The sequence below is a fragment of the Topomyia yanbarensis genome, chromosome 3 (genome assembly GCF_030247195.1).
Source record: "Topomyia yanbarensis strain Yona2022 chromosome 3, ASM3024719v1, whole genome shotgun sequence".
Classification (NCBI taxonomy): Eukaryota; Metazoa; Arthropoda; class Insecta; order Diptera; family Culicidae; genus Topomyia; species Topomyia yanbarensis.
This window is the reverse complement of record NC_080672.1, coordinates 351,626,238-351,648,527: the sequence shown is the minus strand read 5'-3', so window position 1 is coordinate 351,648,527 and position 22,290 is coordinate 351,626,238.

Here is a 22,290-nt window from a genome sequence, read left to right as displayed (position 1 = left end):
TCATATCCTGCTTTAAAAGTAAATTAAAAATTGGAGGCGTATCGCCCTGCTGTTTTTTTTTTCTTGTGGTGTGGTTCGCTGGCTTATGTTTTTGTGTGCAATTTGAGGTTAATTATACGGTTAATGAACGATGATATCAAGCTTTATTGTTTGATAATCATGTTCGGGAGGTCACACGCAGCAGATTCGGTTCGGTTCTGTGAGGCACCTTGAAAGTGCATTCCGGGCAAGTTGTTGGAACTAACTTTAACTGATCCGTCGTGGAGAAGAATTTAACTCAAATCAGTCACTGTGGAATATATCTACATCCTACATCCCTAAAGCAGCATTGCTACCGCCGTCATTCACACACTCTCTCCCATGGAAGGTATTGGGACCGAAACGAATCGATAAAAAAGCCATCTCCAGTCAGGTATTTCCATCATCGTCGCCGTACCGATTCCCAGTGTACCCCGATCCCATGGGAATGAGAGGATGATCAATTTATTGATTTCTTTTGTGATGCAAACTACGGTGGAAAAAGGTAGCAGCAGCAGTTTTTTTTGTATTTTATTTTATTGCAAAACACTCGATTTGTTACGCCTCGACGATTTGCGCTGGTCCCTTTTCGTTTGCTCATTTTTTTGCCTGTGCCTAACTGGGAATCGATGCCGACTTGGTAGGTATTGCGAAAATGCCAGGTAAGGTGCCAAATATTGATGCTAATCAATCGGTTTGCAACAAAGAAGGCAAAAGGGTTCCCACCTTTCTGTCGGTGATATTTGTTTTGCACGGTGCCGAATTTGCATAATTTCTAATCTTGCCTCGCTGAGGGTTAAGCATGCGGAATGACTCTGCGATTATTTTCGTTGCACCGAGGCCTGCAACAGTGGGAATTTGCATGTTTTTCGGTTGGATCATGCTTTGTTTATTTATGGGTCTTATTTATGATGTGACAATGGTGATTAGGTTATTTCTGCCTATTCGGCGCGAATCACTTGAGCGCTGATCTCCCATTTATAAACATATGGAAAAACGATGGGAACATGTTGCGTTGGGAAATAGTTTCTGCTTTTGCGAAACGGAATTTGCATAATTGAAGCAGCCGTCTTTTAACACATACTGGTCATATTTGGATGATATCTGCGATAGTTAATAGTACATAGTAGGTTATATTAGGCTGGAATCGGACGTGTACGCCTGACTCGAACTTCGTTCAATCACTTCTTTGTACCACCATTGCCATCATTTCTCAGCAAAAAACCGATTGTTTGTAGCTTCTTTCCGGCAAAAGAATGCCAAATCGAAACAAACAAACATCAAGCTGCTCTTCAAAAGCCAATAACCCTTGAACCCCTTTTCTCTGTTCGGGTAAAGTTCAACGGATCCTGCCTGCAGGATTTAGACACTTTCTTCGCTACCTGAGCGCGCGGCAGTCAACGGGCACCGAATAGCAACCAGCATTATAATAGACATCTTCCTGAAACCCTTCAGGCTCGAATTAGGATAAAAGGATTTGAGGCTTCTTTCCTTTTTCCTGATGGGGTCCCAGATTCCAACCGTTTTCGGGAATCCTCGCATACACGGAACTAATTTGCATACTGTTTATGCAAATTAAAAAGCGATATTGGATTGTTACCAAACACCTTTTTCGATTCTCTATCGGTAAGGCTTACCGCCGAACGTAGTTGCATAACGCAAGCAGACTGCAGCTTCCTGGGGTGATCACGCATGGGAATTTCGTCGTGCTGCACCTAGGATGGTAAGGAAATTTGAAGAAAAGAATATCGGCGCTCACTTCTTTTTCGGGGTATGTTCTGTTCATCGTGAGAAGCAAAAAGCCTAATTTGCATATAAAGATAGGATTATTTATGACCTCCGCTGAGAGACGGGAGCACCGGCAAAAGGCGCCGAACTTCGGAAGCTTCCGTAATCAGCTGAATCCTAATAAGACGATAGTGCCCAACCTGGCCCGGCCTGGCACTCGGTTATCTTCGAAAGGAAGTTACGACGGTGGTGATGGTGAGTTTGATAAATAAGCGAGTGAGTTATTCGTCGTTGCCGATTTGAATATTAATTTGATTCTTCCTGTGCCCGTCCCGATCGACGGGACGATTTCGCCGATGACGGGGTACTGCTGAGCTGGTGCAGATGGATTTCGTCGGCTAATGGACGGGAAACGAAAGGAAAGGTGTTCGCAGGCACTAACGAACACTGAGTCCTTTTTCGTTTCTGATGCTGCTGCTGCCGAAGAGTGCCACATCGAACGACTGAGCAGTTTCAAATTTGAATATCAATGACTGTCAAGGGGTGGAGCAAAAAAGAAAAGATACAATTTGGAAAGCTGGTGAGAAAAATTGAAGAAAGGAAGTCTGATTGAGTATTGTTCCGATTCGGTGCTGGTGACGCGGAAGAATATTCATGTTTAACGAACTGACAGGGTGGTCGTACTTACTGAGCTGGCTGAAGTTCGATTGCTTCCTGGGAAGGAGGTGCAGTTCGTGGTTGGGTTAGTTCAAACCTGTCGTGGTGCTATTCTTCTCGGAACACTAAAACACTCTTCGAAAAATATTTCGAAAAATAATCTAAAACAATTTTAAATATTTCGAAATAAAACTTTGCTTTATCTCGCCATAAAGAGAAAATTTGGTGAAACCATGCATACCCCTATCCCAACTTAGTCACATCAGTACGTGGCAGACGACTTGATCTCCACATTATAAGGTCCGTTTTTGAATTAAATGTTGTACTCAAGTTGACTGATATGTTAATCATAGTTTAACAAAAGTTACTGATGTTATTAAAGTGATAAGCCGAAACTAGTGTTCTTTTTCGAATTGAACGTCTATGACAAACCTAAGGACTACAAATACGTTCCCCTTCGATTTTTTTCAAAAATAAATTTAAGAAAGAACATAGGGTGATGAGCCTATTTGCGCCATGTTTCTATTATCACCCTACCCATTTGAAGCCGTTGGTTAGAGCAGTGTCTGCCATCTTTGTTCAACGTATTGATTCAAATGGTAGCGCAACAATAGGGGCACTCGATTCGAGTTTTCTTTGTGCTCAAACACGAGAATCTCACTGTTTTCAACACATTTGTGTTATTATATTGGTTCTTAAAAACAAAGCAAAGCGGTTGATGTCAATTTTTACGCATTCCATTGATTATAAGGCAAGAAATTACCGAATTAGTGAGGCACCTTGCTTAGTATGGTGAAAATAGGCTCATCACCCTACAACTTTTATATTGTGTGCCTTGTCTGAAGAACAAAACAAACGGTTACTTTAATTTCAGTCGTGGTGGTCTGTCGAGATGAGCGTGTCGCAGAAGCAAGTCGACAAATACGGTGGCTATTGAGTTCCGACCTTTTCGAATAAGACCGAGCATTCATGATGTGGAAAATTTGCTATAGATGAAAACGGAGCTTTGAGTTTCGATAGTGACCTTCATACAGTTCTACTATATCAGCCATTCAGTGCTTTTATCACGGTGTGCCTAAAACCGTTGTTTCAACAAAAAAATGACCATCAATTCGGTATACGGCATTCGAAAGATACAGTATCCAAGCATCTTCTCAGTGAATTTCAAAATGATCCATCGCGAGATTCGAGAGATATGGCGATTTGAAGTTTTATGACACGTGTCATAAGGCTACCAGCAAACACCCACAGGTTTGGTCCTATCTTTATAAACCAAAAATATTGGTCTACTTATTTCGTACGTGGCATTCGAAAGACATAGTATTTAAGTATATCCCCTGAAAGTTTGAAAACATTTCTTTCACGGAATCGAAAGTTATGACGATTTGAATGCGGTATGCGGTTATAGATGGGTTTTCTACCAGATTTCAAGCATGAAGCCATTTTTTTCCATTGACTATTTAGACCGTTATATGCGTCGCGGTTTTAAAGAAAAATTTTACTATTTAATTACATAAATATAATGTACAAAAAGTGTTGTTTGTATGCTGTACTGAAAAAATATGAAAACAGTTAACTGTAACGTGTAAATTAACAAAATTGATTAAAAGTAGGAATATTTATTCAAAAGGCCATATCTTAGTGGTTTTTTGACCGATTTTAATTATTTTTTTTCATTATTGAACATCGTTTCATCAATAGTTTTCATTTAGAAGAATATGTAATAGAGCTGCCTATCTTAAACATTATCTTTATATTCAAAACGATCACCTATCAATTTCTATACATTAGTTGATTGCAACGAACATAAACTACAAGTCATGGAGAAATAAAATCGCAATACATATATTCAAAAATATAATAGTATTTGCTGATTCAGATCAATTTATGTTATGGTACGGTTTTTGTTGAAAATTATGTACAATCGGCAGATATTAAAACTGGTTAAAGGGGATGTTATCAGTACAAGTGCATCTGTTCACATATCTAACTATTGTCAGTTTTATTGTCGAAATGAATTTAACATGTCCAACTAAAAAGCGGCCCCTGTTAACAATTGACCAACCAACGAATCACGATTGTGCTAGTTTTAACATTTCAAATATCCATAATTCGTAGTGTATTGCAATTGCAATCAACTAGAGTATAAAAATGGATATGCCGTCATTTTTAATATAAAAATATTCACTAAATAAAGTTAATACATATAGTTGAGATCAATTATATTCTCTATAATTTGAGGTAGGCAACTCTATTTTAAATTCTCCTTGTTGAAAATTATTGATGTAACGCCTACCTGTTAAATAATAAAAAAAAATTAAAGCAGTCATAGAACAACTGAGATATGGCCTTTTGAAGTAAATATTCCAACTTTTATTCAATTTGTTTTAATTTACCCGTTTAACTATAACGTTAGAGAAACAACCTTATTTTCATATTTTTTCAGTGCTGTACATAAATAATACCTTTTGTACATTGTACAAGGTGTTTGGTTCATGGTTAAGAACCTCTCGAGCAATTTTGATCGATTTTTCGTTCACTTCGCGAAAATCTTAATAGTTAACATTACCATTTTAATAATTCAAATTGTTAGGCTTGAAGAGTTGTATAATTTGTTCTTTGGCATGATACACTTATCTTGTCTTGTTTTCATGTGTTTGGGTTATTGAACTTGGATATTTTCATCTCATATTCACTAATACTAGCGCTTATTGTACCTTTTCTTACTTTTATTCGAAAGCTAGGAAAATTTTGCAGAGAAAAATGTATTAATACCTTTCAGTTAAGTGAATTTAGTATTCTTTTAGAAGTTAATTAGCTTAAAGTTAAAGCTTAAAGTGTTATTATTAGCATTTTCGTTTTTTTTTTCTTAAAATAATAAATGATAAACTTCACCATTTTTATCGTGGAATTAATGCATCTCAGCAAGTTCTACAATTCTTCCTTTGACTCCATTCAATTATCTCTTTTAGTTTCGAAGCAAAATCATTTTTATTTTCTAGTTTAATATGCAAAATCGACGATTTCGGGTCCACTACATTTGCGATGAGGTCATGCTGTGTTAACTATTAAATTGCAGCTAAATGAAAAGCGATAGGGATAAAGTGTCAAATAACAAGTTGTAGAGAATATTAAGGGGCACTAAATGAACAATAGTGACGATAAATTTTGATTAATAATTAGAATAATTAAAAAACTCTCTAAGAACGCAAATTTTGAGTTATTTTACTAGTAAAAAATCATTTAGTACACTTAACTAAAAGATATCTGTACATATATCGAAAGGAAATTTTCTCAGCTTTCCAATGAAGCCCTGGTAATAGCGATATAAAGCAAATTTTCTATATTAGAGTCTATTAAGAACTTGCAAGTCAATTACAGGAAAAATTTAGAAGTGAAATTACAAGGAAACGAGAAGAGATAGGAAGATTATGTTGAAGAACAAATTATGAATCGTCCTTAAACCCAACTTTTGGATAATAGATATTGCTATAATCATAATTCATTATTTTAAGAAAATTAGCAAAAACCTCATCAAAAACACTAACTTTTAACTACTTTACAATTAAAAGGTAATTAAAACTAATTAACTGAATGATATGAAAACATTATTCAATAGAAAATTTTCTCAGCTTTCCAATGGATTTAAAATACGAGGTATACTTTTTGAGCTAGAGGTGTTTTAAGATAAACAAGTTTTTTTTACAAAAAAAGTTCAATAACGCTGTAACGGTTGAGGTTGAGGTACCCTGTATTTATATAATTAAATAGTTAAATTTTTCCTTAAAACCGCGATACATATAACGATCTAAATAAATTCTAAATAGTTAATGGACCAGATTTCAAGCATGGATTCATGCTTGAAATCTGGTAGAAAACCCATCTATAACCGTATACCGCATGCAAATCGTTATAACTTTCGATTTCGTGAAAGAAATATTTTTAAATTTGGATACTGTATCTTTGCCGAATTGATGGTCATTTTTTGTGATAACAACGGTTTTAGGCCCACCGTGATAACGGTCAACAAAGTGGAATCCAAATGTTGTTCTTGGGCTTGGATCCTCTGTGTAAATTCAAATATTACCTGACCAAAAACGATTGCCAATTTAACATCTGCTGTTCAGATAAAAATGCCAACTACAAAAGCTGCGTCTAGTACCTCATAAGCAGCAACCAGTATTATCAATGAGGAAGCTACTACGAGGACGGATTGTTCACACTAGTGACTCGTAAGAGGAGGGAGCAAAGGAGCAACATTTGGTTCGGAACATCAAGGTAGCAACCACGATGATGACACGAAAGTGTAGAATAGCGAGAGAAATGAACGACCCCCAAGACGCAGTTGGAAAGAAAAATAGTCTCATCGAGTAACGGCAAGTCGTGTGCACGAGTTTTGGAGAAAAACTATCATACTCGATTTATTGTTTTAATTGTTTACACCATGACTCCATTTAGCTAACCCAATGTACCGTGCATTATTAAAACAATCTTACAAAGATTACCTAAAGTAAGAAAATTACATTTCTGGGAGGCAATCAATCTTTAAAATTTTGCAGAATATTTGACAGAAAAAATCTTTTTTAAGAATTCACGGACTTTTGGACAATGAAAAATATATATTTTTCAATAATTTTATCTCAAAAAGGAATCTACCCAGAATTTGAAATTTTTTGAATATGTAGGATTTTTGACGAATTTATGTTTGCAAATATAATTGAAAATAGTAACATTTCAAGATTGCGACCTTTTGTTTAACCATTCCATGCCAACCTTTTTCTAGCACATATAGGGTTCCAAAATAATTATTCCTTAAAACTGTTGGAGCAAAGAAACACGAAAAACCTGTTTTGAGCTAAATAAGTGCTGCTTTAGCAGTGCTACAAACTGCTCATTTTTTGCCTTCCGACGCTCAATACACTTTACCTACCAATTTAAAGCGGGAAAAGTGGGTGAAAACGGTCTAAATTGAAAATATTTAGTTCTCTAAAATATTTCAAGGCAAGGAATATACCAAAATTGGATTTTTCACCGTTAACTGAAACTGTCCCTGGCAGCACGGATTCAGTTGGATCCTATAAGAATAATTGCAATAACTTCAGTTCTACGGAAAATTATTATAACTGTTATTACTGAAATGAAAGGTAATTGTCATAGTTATAAGCCTTACTTGTTCTTGTAAGCTAATCATGTCTAACCTGAAAGTAACGTTGTGGTCCATAAACAACATTGGAATGAAAGGGGTTAACTAGCTCTTAACGACCCAATAATGATTAAGGGAAAATAGAAATGGAGATTAGGCTTACAGAAATCGCATTTATCTAGATAACATGCATTCAGTGCTGATAACATTTAACAAATTGGCACTGGCAAAACCCCTAAATTTGCATTTTTGTGTGTGAAAACGCAATAATCAAGTTTCTCATATATATGGACTATGTTGAAATCAATGTTCGGCTACAAGACTTGCACCGTGACCATTAAACGATTCATGTCACTTTTGTAAGAAATGCAGTCCATTATGAAAGGCACATGTAGAAACTACTTCGTGGTATTTCAAATGGTGGGTTGTGATGAAAATTTGATTGGAAGGACATTTCATTTAGCAGGTCCTGCAGTACAAAACGTAAAACGACAGTACCATTACACAAAGAATTCTTTGCACACCCATCCACAGTCTCTAATATCATCACTTGAGGCGTAAGTAACTGTCAAATTTTTGGCAGCTATTCAGGTAATATTGACAGCGGTAAAAGATACGTCAATCACCTCAAAATGAACAGCCAGCACCATCATCGGGAAGCTTCACATTCATAACCCGTAAGGACATAGAGCAAGTAAAAAAAGATGTTCGCGAGCATGAAGGCAGCAACCACGATGATGAAACGGAAGTGTACGCTATAGAAATGACCGACCTCCAATTGATGAGGAGAAAAAATATTTTCCTGCATCGTAAACAGGTTTGCTCGCGCAATGGATAGTCGCTCATACGAGATCTGCCGGACAACCATTAAAACTCGTTGATTATTGTTATTGTTTACATTTTGGAAATATATAAAAGATCCACCGTTTCATTTAGGTAAATCATTGAGCCAAGTTAAATAAAGTGTGCTCGGAATCCTTAAGGTTAAACTGTAAATGGTACAAAAATTTGCAACGAGATAATAAGTTTTCTACACTGCGTTTGCTAAATCTTCACTTTCAATCAGTACAGTACTAGTACTTTATAAGCCGAATTTCTGGATAAAAATCGGTGGGGAAAATAAACTGCTATTTCCATTTTTGATATTCGCAAATATCTTCGTTCAACCTTAAATGACAGCAATGGACAGCTGAAAAAACAGTAGGTTTATGTGGAGAATTGTACGACATGGCTCAAAAAATGACACCGATAGAAATGAATTATTACTACATAGAAAGAATCGAAATAACTCTTTTAAACCTTTAATGATGCCATATTTATTCGATAACATTTGGAATGGTTTCAGTTAGAGTGTTTTACTACAAGACTTATCATAAATTAACAACAATAAGCAAATCTAATCAATCGTGAATGTTATACAGGTTATAGCATGATTGGCGTTATCACTCATTCGAAAAAAATGTTGATCATGCACAATTCCATAAATATCTCAATAACTACCTCAGAATAAGATGGTAAATTCCACATCGTCGCTGTTGTGCTATCTTATGACAAGCGCCATTTAGCACATTTCGAGAAAAACGATTTTTAAAGTTTGAGATTGAATATCTTGAAACTTATAAATGGTATAAACAATCCAAAGAAGACAATTGATGCTTCTATCTGTTCTGCATTAATCTCTCAAATATTACGAAGATCGGTTGACTATGTTGCGAGTTTTTACTATGAATGTAAACAAAAGTCGCACTCACACGTGTCATAGATGTGTATTGATGACAAAATTTGTATGACGTGTCATAATCGTGCATGGAAAATTTTCCATAGAAAAAAATCATCACTTTTTAACTTTTATTCATATCTTTGGGTTCATATGGTCTATAAACATTCGGTGAAATGCATTTTAAAGGAAATGAGTCAGGGAATCTAGAAAAAATGGTTATTCTTGATTACAGTGTTGCCAAATATATTCTATTTCCAGTTCAAAACTAAAACTGTGTTTTTCTCACAACTCGTATAATTTTCTTTCGAAAATGTTTATGCCATTGTGTTCCTCAGACATTTTCACACATAAAACCGTCTAAAACTTCAATATAACTTGAGCCAATCCCTAGATATAGTGATTTGAAGCAAAAAACTCACAATTTCTTATCATGTTTCTAGCTATAGCTAAGTAACCAAGTAGAATTTCAAAATTCTGAAAACGCCACTTTGTAGAGATTTTTCAAACAAGTAATGTGGCATATCTAACTCAGTTTACCCCAAAATGGCGTTTGTCATAAGATAGCACAACAGCGACGACATATGGAAAGGTTTTGTAATATAGAGAGAAATCCTTTTTATTTGACACCAAAAATGCCTACACTGGTTAAGTTACAGTTGAGATATTGATCAATTAATAAAATGTGGTTTGAATGCGTTTGCTAAGAATGCCATATCTCAGCCCCCCGACCGAATTTTCACAATATTTTATTCACGAAAATTTTTGTAATGAATAGTACCTTCCAATACATACCTTTGGTTTCATGAAAAAAATATTGATATTTGTTTTGTGTGAATTTTCTTCAAAATTGACTAAAAAATATTGTTTTCGTTTTATTTAAGAGGTTCTATCATTGATATAAGCACTTATTGTAAAAAACTTTTTTAAAATAGGATTTGTTCTCTAGGGTCCACAGAAAAAATAAAAAAAAATATTTAAAAAATAATTGCACTTTGAAAAAATTGCGAAACCCGCTTTATATACGACAAGTTTACTCAAAAATGGCCATTTTTCATAAATACCATTGGCGGAACCTCTAGATGATTTTTAGAAACTTGATTTGTTCGATAAAAGTGCTTAAAATATGTTTATCGTTCATTATAGGGTTGAGCACCATGACTTTTCGAACATCGGTTTTTTTGGAACAACCTAACCTACAGGCAATGGCTCGACTCGCCGTGAACTTGACCAACTGCATCGATACTGAAACACTTGAAACTTAAAAAAAAATCCTACTCAATTAGCCTAATCAGCATTAGTTCAATGGTGTCTTCTTGCTAACTTATTTTAGCATGCTTGAGCGGGTGGTGTGTGAGGGGATAAAAAGCTCACAACCCAGAGACGCCACCCTCACCTTGTTTTGGTTTGCCTGGTGGGCGAAAGCGATGGGAATGAGAGAGTTATGGGTCTCTAGTTACACCACGGCACAATGGCCGGAAACGTGAACTTAATTCACTAGAGGCCAAACCATAGAAAATATTCACAGGGTGTCTTAGGAGGAATTGTTGGCATGAATATTTCCCACAATTTAATAAAATTTAAAATTAGGCATGGCTTACTGCGATCAAGCTAAAAAAATTAACTTTTTATACTGATGAGGTAGAAAGTTGGTGTCTTTGACAAAGTTTTAGAAATTCTCGTAATAAATATTTTTGTTGAAAAACTTGAACTTGTAGGACTAAAGGTTATCATTTATGAAGCGTTTTCTATGGTAACCCCCGTAAAATTTTCCATTGTGACATTTTGTGCAAACAATGTTTCAGACAGGAGGCGGTAAAACCATATAATATTGTTGAAGATTAAAAATACTCAATTATTTCAAAGTTATTGAAGAATTTTACTTTTTTTTTCAACTACGTATAAGAAACAAAGGTTCAAACCAAAATGCAATATCTTTTAATGTGTAGGCTATGCATGATAAAGGTAAGAAGATTTGGTCCATGGCAGTCTAGAACCCTATGAATAGGGTAAGCTCCCTTTTTCATGTTTTTTTTCATTTTTCCATACATTTTCCATTAGCAAAAATGTATTTTTTCCAATTTTTCCACAAATTTTGGTAATTAATGATATAAAATTCTTTCGTTAGCATTAAATTCATTACGACTTGTGTGTTTAAGTGGAGTTAAGTGGGGTCAAGTAGGTCAGTTTTCTTTGGCGAGCACGTGCACTCGTTCTCCTCTAAGGAGAAATATAGTATGAAAAGCTTGTTACGATTAAGGTGAATGCTTCTCGTGCAGTGCTACAAGTTACTCAATTTTCGGATTCCGATGTCTAATACAATTATTCTAGAATATTTAGGGTAGTCCAATTACATGGAAAAAGTAGTCGAAGACTACATGATTGGTTTTATTAGTTTACAAAAATATGTCAAGACAAATTTATACCGAAATATCACTGTTCACGCTTTAAGTGAAGCCGTCCCTGGCAGCACTGCTCCAGCGGAATCGGACTACTTACGATTACTTCAGTTCTACCGATGATATTCATAGCTGTTATTGTTCAAATGAAAGGTTATATTTCCAGTTATCGGCTGACCATTACATTTTCTTTTTGTAATCGATACATTAAAAAATATTTATGTTTTGATTTGAAAAAATGGCGATTTTTAAAGCGTTCCAACAACAGAATAAGCATAGAACGAATTTTATAGTAAGCTTATGACTTTAAGCTTGTTGTAATGACTTTTTGGAGTACCTTGAAATTCGCGAAATATTACACTTTTGTCAGAAACTTAATATTTTCAAAATATGTTTTTACTCGAGGCTGCTTTTCAAACCGATTTTTTCTATGTTAAATCATTTTCATATTCCTCAGAAATTTCAATCTATTTAATGTTATAGTTACATATTTCGTGGAATATCGGGGGTTCAGCACGTATCTCTTAACATTTTCCAATCCGTTCCTTGTTGCTACAATAAGTACATTTATAAGGTATTTGTTTACAATAAATGCAGTTCATTATCCGCGGCACATAGAGCAAACTGACGTAGATGAACCCAATCCAAGAGAATAAAGCAAAGCTGATCCGCCAAAGGATACTCAAAACGGGGTCGACAGAGAACAAGTTATACCTCCGTGAATATAGCTGAACGCAGGTCAGAATGTTCACTCGCTGTAGTATGGGATATTTGAAAGCCCAAATCCATGCTTCAGCAGATCTTTGCATGTCAGCTCCAATTTTGGTTATTACTACATCGATTTCAACTGCCTTTACGGGTACGTAGACACGATACACCTGTGTGAAAATCTTGTAGCAAGCAACCTTGTTGGGATGCTCAAGACTACTCATAGTTACTCTCAGTGTATCTGACCGAATCCTATCCTAATCCAAACAAATTTGGCTCTCCACGCACATACAGACATTTTCCTATCTCGACGAACTGAATGGAATGGTATATGATACTCGGGCCGGCGAGTTAGGAATAGGTTATCAATTTTCAGAGTGATGGCATAACCTTTCCTTACAAAAAAAAGTATAAATTTGTCAAATCAACAAAGTCCCAAAAAACAATTTTCACAAAAAAAAAATTTTTTGCGAAAAATCAAATCTTTACTTTTCAACCATTTTTGAAACATTTATCATCAAAAATACAAATTCGATTTTAAAATTTCCGTTACTACCTCCCTTGATCATTCTTCAGTTTCTGTTTACATGGAATCAAGCAGCATCGTATGCGGCCATTGTGATCAAAGCCACTTTGGTTAATCATTATTGATCTAGACTGGCAAATCCAAGCGACCCATTTTGCAAAGTTTCGCAGAAAAATCTCACCTCTAAGAAACAGAAAAGATATTTTACATAAATTTCTGATCAGTTTCGCAACTTCAAAATCATGTTACTACGAATTTATTTTATTAGCAATATGCAACTCAACAGCGACAGGTTGCATATCTAACAATTGTGCAACATCTCAAATATGTCCAACAAGTTACAATAGCCGCATGGATATGAAAATCAAATTCATTTCATTCCCGAAATTCTGTTCAAACAGTCCCAGTCATGCTATTAGACCCGAAATCAATTCCAACAAAGGACGTTACGCTGAACCATGCGAGACAAAAAATAGATGTCGTTCCGAACAGCACGATTGTAATTCAATCCACTCGCCGAATCGCCGACATCTTTTCCACACCCATAAATGATGAAAAATGTGCACGGATCGGAGCGGATACATGTTGGTGGCGGATGGTGATCCTGGAGGCAAAGGAAATCTAAAATTCATTTATCATATTGAAAATTTGTTTACCGACAGCGTAACTCCCCCTCGGGGGTCTTTCCAGCAGCAGTCATCATCCGGGGTTGTGTAGCTCAAACTAAGGGAGAATAGTTGAACTGAATATGTAACTTGCTAGCTATAGATGAGCGAGAAGTTGATGAAGATCGGGTTATTTTTTTGTTAGCTGCTGAGTTTCGGTCTTCATATGCTGACTAAATGCACAGCCAAACGCTTGTGTACACTTTTCCAAACAATAAAATTCACGCCACCTAGTCAGTATGGAAAAATCGATTTTTCTCGAAATACTTCGTTCGGTCATATGAAGATACTTGCTAGTTAAATTGGATGCGAAGGTTTTCTTGCCAACTGTGCGTTACGTTCATTGAAGTACCCCATAAACCAGCCACCGCGGCAAACGATGAAAATCACCTTCGCCGGTAGGAAAAACACACAGAAAAAAAAACTTTATAATCTGATGTATCCATTCGGGCTTTTCATATTTCGACAGTTATTAATGACTTTCTCCTGCACGCTTGACTGTACATCTCGCGCAGAACTTCTTTGTTTGCGACGAATCCGCGGATGCTGCCGCTACTGCTATCATCGTCGTCGTCGTCGTCTTCAGCGCAAAAGAAAAGTCGCCTCGCCTCTCGTCGCCATGAGTGCTATCGAAGCATGAAAAATACACATTTTGATATCGTTCCGGAGCATCCCGCTTGCTGCCTGATGATGGGTGCCTCTCGAAGGCCAGGCCAGGCCAGGCAGCGGGATTGCGAAATGGAAACTCTTTGAAAAATGGAACTTTTCACGAAAGGATGAGCTTCTGGACCGGATAAAGAATGATTTACAATCTTTCCATCAGGGTTTTTGGGGGACCAGGGCGAGGGCGAGCCATCCTGGCCATGGGTAGATGCAAGCACCGATGGGAATGATGACTGTTGGTTGGTACCCCGTGTTGGATGGAGAGCGGGAATCGAGTGCAAACATTTGCTTAATAGGGAAGAGGAAAGAAAGAAATCGTACGCTTGAGTGATCAAGGGAAAAACAAAGAAAATCGACCGGGTTGTTTATTCAGTCTGGGTTTCGGGATGCCGAAAAAATAAGTTTCCATCTTTTCGATTTTCCCTACTGGTATAATAGCAGAAGGATGAAAGATTGGAGAGATGTTTACATTAAATGCATCGCAGAAGGCTCCCTAATTGTAATTTTGTCTACAGTCCCGAAAAGTAAAGTAGCTTTTACGGAAATATTTAAAGACATTTCAAAGGAATAAGATTACAATTGGAATCTCTTGTTACCGGTTAGTTGAATGCGTTGCGACAGCAGAAAATCAGTAAGAATGAAACCAACTATTGAAATTGACACTAGTGATACTAATAACAAATAAGTTGTTTCGTTTATATGCCAATGCTTTAGCTAAATTAAGCCGTGAGTCGTTTGTAATTTTACAAGATGTTCAAAATAAAAATAAAACCAGATTTAATTCACATAAAACATTTCTTGTACATTGCACAGTTTGCTAATTCATTAGTTTACAGAACTCGTACGGCATTCAACAAGATATGGGATGAACACATTTGCGAGTCCTGCACGGATATAACCTCTAATAAAATGAATAAATTGTAGAAAATAAATAAAATAAATAGAATTCTGCAAAGTGAATATCAAATAACATTAACAAAATGAACAAAATAATTAAGGCGTGTTAAAAAAATCGTAATATGAGCAGAAAAAATAATATAAATAACACTAACATAATAAACAAAGTGAATAAAATAAAAGAAAAGGAATAGAATGAATAAAATCAACCAAATATGTAACTCGAGCTAAACAAAAAAAAACATTATTATTTTTAAAATTAGTAGGTTATTAAAATTAATTAATTCAATGGAACTAATAAAATGAGTAATATGATGAAAGTAATAAATAAACGACTAAAAGTAATAAAATTAATTAAGGAAGGAGACATAAGGTTGATTCGGTAAAAGAGATACATTTCTTATAAACAAATTGTGATAGTGATACGAAGCTTTAGTGTATTAATTCATTTTTCATGTAATAATGCCACAATTAAGCAATGTTTTCTCAAAATTTCATTACGAATTACAGAAAATTTAGCGAGTGACAGTGAATCTCCTTAGGTGACTCATTAAAACCTTGTGTTGTGGTGTACATCATAACTCAAATTTAAAGTTCTTCTTTGGAGCATTTCCCAGGAAAATGCGGGAGCTTTTATTTTTTACTAGATTTCAGATTTTTTTGTAGCACTTTGAAACGTTTTTTGCTAAAGAAAATCGGTTAACTTGCCATTATAAAATTAATAATATTATTAAAAATTTAGTAAAAGCTACCGGTACTACCTGTTCAATGGTGTAGAGAAACCCTGAGCAAAATATGGTCCAGGAAATTTTGAGTATTAATGTATTCAAATTTTTTTCAGGTTCCTCCTGAAGGTTCATTGTCACTCACCCAAATTCCAATATTTTGCAATGATAATTTGGCTGCGTTAGGCTAAACCGAACTGAGTGCCAAAACTCTTTTCCTTTATTTTTCATGTTAAAATGCATTTTTAAATAATATACCCATAACATAGCAAGTTAAGGAACACTTATTTGCTATCGCTTGCTATTTGTGATCCAAAGAAGGAATAAATTTGGGTGTTGCTAGTGCCATGTTCGATGTGATAACATTTTAAGAGCATGTATCTCAAAATGGCGCTTACTCCTCTTTGACTTAACACAGGTTATTTGGAAAATGTTGTTCAAATATTGCATTACTGACCAAATTGAAAAACAATATCTGTACCGAAAAAACAATGTTTTTTTGGAAACGATTTTTTTCACCAAAAATACCTACTCGCCTCCTACTTTGTTCTTAAATGAACAATATGAATAAAATCATTAATATGAGCAACTAAATTGAATGAATGAAAGAGGAACAACGCGAACAAAGTACGAGTAGAATGAATAGAATTAAAAAAATAAATACACTAAATAAATCCAATTAAGGGCAAAAGTATAATAAAATGAATGAAGTGAATAAAATAAACGAAATATAAACAAAATGATTTTAATAAATAAATTGTATAAAAGCGCAAAACTAATAAATATAATCAAACTCATTAAATGAGCAAAAAAAATTAAAGTTAAAAAGAATAAAACGAATGAAATCGATGTAATGGTTGAAACAAAACAAAAGAACATTCTTAAAAAATGCGAAGAAAATTAATCCTTCGTTGATATTTAGTCTTTCGATACCGCATTTAGAGTCGAATCAGGCTCCAAATACTTAAATGCCAGCTATCGATGCTATAAGCTATCATATCGCCACACTATTATTCTACGAATGATTGTTTAGAATTGATAAATTCCATAACAATGATTAGTTTCCGAGGAAACTAAATTTGCTATTATATTGACCAAACATATATTTGCATTTGCTCTTTAGAGCGTATGCTAGTTGAATATCTGTTGAAAGCAAGACAGTCGTTCATCCCCTTACCCTTACTATAGCGAAAGACAAATTGAGTTCTTGATAGTAAGCTGTTTGCCTTAACCAAATTGTCTTAGAATAGCATTTCAATCGGCCGATACGAATTGTGGTCAAAAACTGGTTATTAAACCAGCAACAATTTTGACTTTTTTTCATCACTGCTGATTCAAACGGTAATTGGATGCACAAATCATATGCAAAATATTAAATTCAATAAAAAATTTCACAGTAGCTCTGCGTACCTCAAAATTTATGGTCGCGTAGCTTATTTCATAACGAATAGCTTTGTTGAAGAAGACATGTTGATTGCAGGTTCCCCGGCAAAGTAATTTAACTTTGAAGAGCTACCAATTTTTTTGGAATTTCCTATTCTAAGCTTGTGCGAGAAAGAGAGACAACACATAACTTTGTATGAAAATATCTTTTTACTGCAAATTACAGATCAATTCGGCAATGTAGATCCTTACATCTAAAGCATTATACCAGCAGATTTTGGAATGCATAAGATGATCCTGGCATTTTTTACTGAATTTATTATTTCCATTGCCAATTTTTCATATACTTTCACGTACTAACTTTCAAACTCTTGTGAGCGAATTAGAGTGTTCAGAAAAAGCTCATGTTTGACAAATGGTATGTGAAGCCAATTACCGTTTGATTTAACAGTGTTCCAAAAAAAAGTCAAAATTGTTGCTGGTCTACTGGTTATCCCATCTTCTAGATACCATTTACGGAAATTTATGCCTTATAAGTCAGTGGTTTTCAACCTTTTCGGTTCCACGTACCCTTGCCGAATATTGGTCTCTAGCATGTACACCTTTCTGAAAATTGCTTACCACCACTACTCTGTCAGAAAAGACAATATGGTTTTTCAATTGGATGAACACCATACTTGTTACCAATTAGAATCCTGTTTCTGAACTCTTTTAATCAGCATGGTAATTCTTGACTCACTGAAACAATACATAATGACAACTATCCGGAAATGTTAGGTTAAAGGGACCTACTCGTGGATATGGCAGAAAATCCAATATTTGAGAATTTTTTGTTGAAAAATTAAAAGACTTAAGAACTTCTGCTTTTGATCTTCTATTCATTATTTATCGTCATTATGGAAGATTGTTTGGTATTAAAATTATTTATTTATAATTTTTAAAGGAGATTACAGCAAAAATAAATGTCGAATTTCACTTTTTTTCTTTACCGTCTATGAAATTGTTTTTTTTTCATCAATTTTTTCGAAATTAGGTATAAGTCATAGAAAACGTTGTCTACTTTAATAAATTATATCCGTTTTTCATTTCAGTTAACTACGCGAGGATACGCACTTGACAAAGTAGCTCGATGTTTCGCGCACCAAGGCCAACGAGATCTGCCATTTTGGAAACACCATTCCGAATTTTCGAAAAAAAACCTGTTTTAATCCACCTAGCGGTGCAATTGTGCATTTCTCAATCATAAACACGAGAATTTTTGCGTTGTTTATACTCATTAAAAACTTTCAAATGTATGTATTACATTTTTATTATACACGACGTGACAACTATATAAAAGAAAAGAAATCGTCATTCGAGTTCTAAAATTTTGCAAAAGAAAAAACAGCCACGGTAACATTGAATTGAAAAACCTGTTTTAATACACCTAGTGGTGCAATTGTGTCTTTATCATTTCCCTAAACTATGGCTCGGTGGCTGTATATGTTCAACATAATTGTGGAAATGTCCATTATATTCTTAGTACACTTTGCACTTATACACAATGGCTTGCCAGCCACAAACTTGACGAGCTACGTGTCGACGGTGAAACACTTGAAGCTTGAAGGGTGGGTGTGTGAGGTGAGCAAAAGTCCCACGAACGAACAACACCCCAGTTTGATTTGGTATGCTTTGTGATATAGTGGTGGTTTGAAGATGATGGGGTTGAGAGGGGGGGATATGAGGGCTGGATGGGGTGGTGGTCTGAGGGGTGATTTAAGGGGATTTTAAAGGGAGTGACCAATAATGTACCAGTGTACCAATAGTGAACGGTAGAAGGAGGGGGGGGGGGTGTAACCCCTCTCCGTATACCATGAACTACGCCCCTGTTAAAATCCAGAAACCTTATCGCAGTCAAAAAAAAATAGGTTGACATTATGAGTTATGAGAAAGGCAAAAAGGTGCGAAATCGGTAAAGCCGATTTTTATAAAAAAAAATTTTTCGGTAGAACATAAAATCTCGAGATTTAATGCATTTTAAAGATGTTTGGCATCAAAAATACGAATTCGATTTCTGAAATTTCTTGGGGTCCCCCCATTGAAAAAAAATTTTGAGTTCCGGCTTATATGGGAATTTTATATCTGACCGGACGGTTTAGTCTATATTTCCGGAATCATATAAGCGATCCGTACAAAATTTTATAGACATCTGTGGAGTTATGTGGTCAATGTAGTCAACGAAAGTTTGGTTAGCCGTCGGTTACCTAGAACTGCAAATTTAAGTTGTTTGAGAGACATTTAGCGAAATTTTTACCTTTTTTGCTTTCATCGGAGTATCGGTTTGAATCGCAATTTGCGATGTGATCGCACGCCACAACCCGTAACTCCGGAACCGGAAGTCGGATCGGGATCAAATTTAATAGCCACTTACGGAGACGCAACACGTTTCATTTGTTTGGTTGAATCGTTCTAGCCATCTCCGAGAAACCGATGTGACTGTTATTCTGAATTTAGATGCTTCCGCCGGGACTTCCAAAACCGATGATGGTGGCCAATGTGGCCAAAGAGACTTTGAATGGCTGTTAGTGACCTAATACTACAAATCGAAGTAGTTGTGGTCACATTTTGGAAAAAATTTCCCCTTTATAAATTCATTGCAGAATTTATTAAAATCGACATGTTCTGCGTGATCGTACTCATCACCCTGTAATTCCGGAAACGGAAGTCGGGTCCATTAGAAATTCAATAGCATCCTATGGGAACGTTGCACCTTTCATTTGGAACTAAGTTTGTGAAAATCAGTTCAGCCATCTCTGAGAAAAGTGAGTGAGATTGTGTTCGCGTACACACACAGACGCACATACACACATACATACACACATACATACACACACAGACATTCGCCGAACTCGACGAACTGAATCGAATGATATATGTCACTCGGGCCTCCGGTAAAAAGTCGGTTTTCAGAGCAATTACAATACCTTACTATTGAGAAAGGCAAAAATATTTTATAATTATCGATAAATAACGAATAAAGAATCAAAAGCACGAGCGTCTTGTCATTCTTCCACACAAAAATTCTCAAATGTTGCTTGATTTTCCGCAGAATCTAAGAGAAGGTCCCATAAACACGTAATAATTAACCCCGTTTAATTCACCCCCTAAAATAGTCTTATTCGCCCCTTGGGAATAAAAACGGTTGAAAACCACTGTTCTAAGTGATGGAAAAAAAACTTTTTATATGAAATAGGGTTTCCTAATCACATTAGATATCGAATAGAATATTTCTCGGAAAATTATATAAACAACCATATGCAAAAAGGATATACATCCGAAGAGCTACGTGAAAATTATTCCTGTTCAGAGCAGTTTTCGCTTAGTTAATAATATTATTTTATCACGTAAGCCATACCCATATCATATTCGTTGCTTACAAAGCGTCTGTCATTTAATTTTCTTTGCGTGTTTGAAATACAGATACTTTTATCTCACCGGATATGCCATGAAAAATCATATACGCGACAATCAATTTCATCGACATGCTGTAAGGTGCTCTAAACCATCAAACAGGTTTTACAGTGGGATATCATTTATTTTGATCATCACACCTTTTACAGCGCGATAAGGTAGGACTTTACATCACTACAATTGGAGCTTAATTCCTTCTCTGATAATATAATCCTTTTCTATGACTACCAAACTGCAATCTAAACAATCTGTTTTAGAATATTTTTCATTGACTGCCCATGATCGCATATTTGTCTTATTTTCTTGGGGGTATAAATGCCGAACAAATCACTTTAATACTGCTTTTAAATTAACAGCATACGGTCTAGATCTAATTGTATATCTACAAATACCACCCCTCTTTTCCGAATGCAAAAAATAATGAGAACACATTTTTGGTAGTTTTTTAGCACCAGCTAGTATGATTTTATATCTATCCTAAGTGCATACATCCCTTGGGGTCACAGTTTGTACAGAACATAGTTACGCAAAGGATAAAGCCAAAATAAGTTAACCAATTAAGCACAATTGGAATCCACCCTTACCTTCGTAGTAAATCTGGATTCTGATTTTACTCGATGGGTACACTTTTTTAGCTTCACTATGTAGATCGCTCTTTGCGTACCTCTATACTAATGCCTTTGTTCGAGGCCAGTCAGTCACTTTGGGCGTTCATACAAGTTGTGTGGCTGACTGTTTGCATTTAGTGTCGGACTGTTGATCAATTTCGTGCTAGTTCGTTTTGTCGTCCAACTGGCCGTAAGTTAGTGCTAGATGCATTCGGAACCCAAAAGTCCCTCTTCATCTATGTTAGATGTTATACTCGTATGCACAAATCGGTTTAATCCAATTGTTGATCCTTTTGGGAGTAAATTTTGCATCGTGAATAACATATATTTGGCCAAACAAGTGAGCCGTAACCTTTTCACACGGAACAATATCAGTTTAGAAATTTATAAAAAAGTGCGAAAATTGTGACCAAGCTCTTGAAATTGCGAAAATTAAATCTCGTATTCATGAAACTATTTGTTGTTTTCAAAAAACTATTTCGTGCCAAAAATATACATGGCGTTGCATTCGAATATTCAGTCACAATTCTCGTTGTTTATATGCACGTTATCGTTATATTTTATTCTTGAGCTCATGTTTAGAATTTGGTACGTGCAATTGTGTTTTTGTTTATGATCGGAAGTTTTACTCGGAGAAACGTGATAATATGAACTGGTTCATAAAAGTGTGAGTGATTCGCAGTATCTTGTTTTGTGAACTATAACACGAACACGACTTGTAGCTCTACAATGTAGTTTTGGAGCTCAGCGCAGTTTTCGTGCATTGGACATTCTATTCTATTCAAACCCTTACACAGCCAGTATTGAAAAGCATCCTTGAAAACACTTGAAAACACATTTAATGAATAATTCAATTTAACGAAATGTTTTGAATCTTAAAAGAGGAAGAAACGAGGACAAACGTAACGACAGTTTCAGTTTGAAGGGGTTATAATAAATCATTAGGAGTAACGTGGCTAAGAAGGTTAATGTCACTCCACAGATAACAGACGTTTAGGCTAGA